Genomic DNA, 577 nt, shown 5'->3' with positions numbered 1-577 from the left:
GCAGATGTAGTCAATTTGATTTCTGTGTATTCCATCTGGTGAGGTCCATGTGTATAGTCATCTCTTATGCTGTCTAAAGAAGGTATTTGTAATGAATAAATCATTGAGTTTGCAGAATTCTATTATGTGATCTCCAGCATCATTTCTATCACCAAGGCCATATTTTCCAGCTACCTTTGTCTTCCAATCACCGGTAATGATCAATACATCTTGATTGCATGTTTGATGAATTTCAGTTTGAAGAAGTTGGTAGAATTCTTCTATTTCATCCTTCCTGGCCTTAGTGGTTGCTGTGTAAATTTGAATAATAGTGGTATTAACTGGTCTTTCCTTAAGGCTCATGGACATTTTCATATCACAGACAGTGTTGTACTTCATGACTGGTCTGGATATGTTCTTTTTGACAATGAATGCAACACTATTCCTCTTCAATTTTCATTCCCGGCATAGTAAACCATGTGGTTGCCAGATTCAAAATACCAATACCAGTCCATTTCAGCTCACTAAGGCCAAAGATATCTATGTTTATGTGTTCCATCTTTTTTTTTTTTGATAATTTCTAATTTTCCTAGATTCA

Source organism: Chrysochloris asiatica, unplaced genomic scaffold (assembly GCF_000296735.1).
Source record: "Chrysochloris asiatica unplaced genomic scaffold, ChrAsi1.0 scaffold00147, whole genome shotgun sequence".
NCBI classification, from domain to species: domain Eukaryota; kingdom Metazoa; phylum Chordata; class Mammalia; order Afrosoricida; family Chrysochloridae; genus Chrysochloris; species Chrysochloris asiatica.
This window is presented reverse-complemented; position numbering follows the sequence as displayed.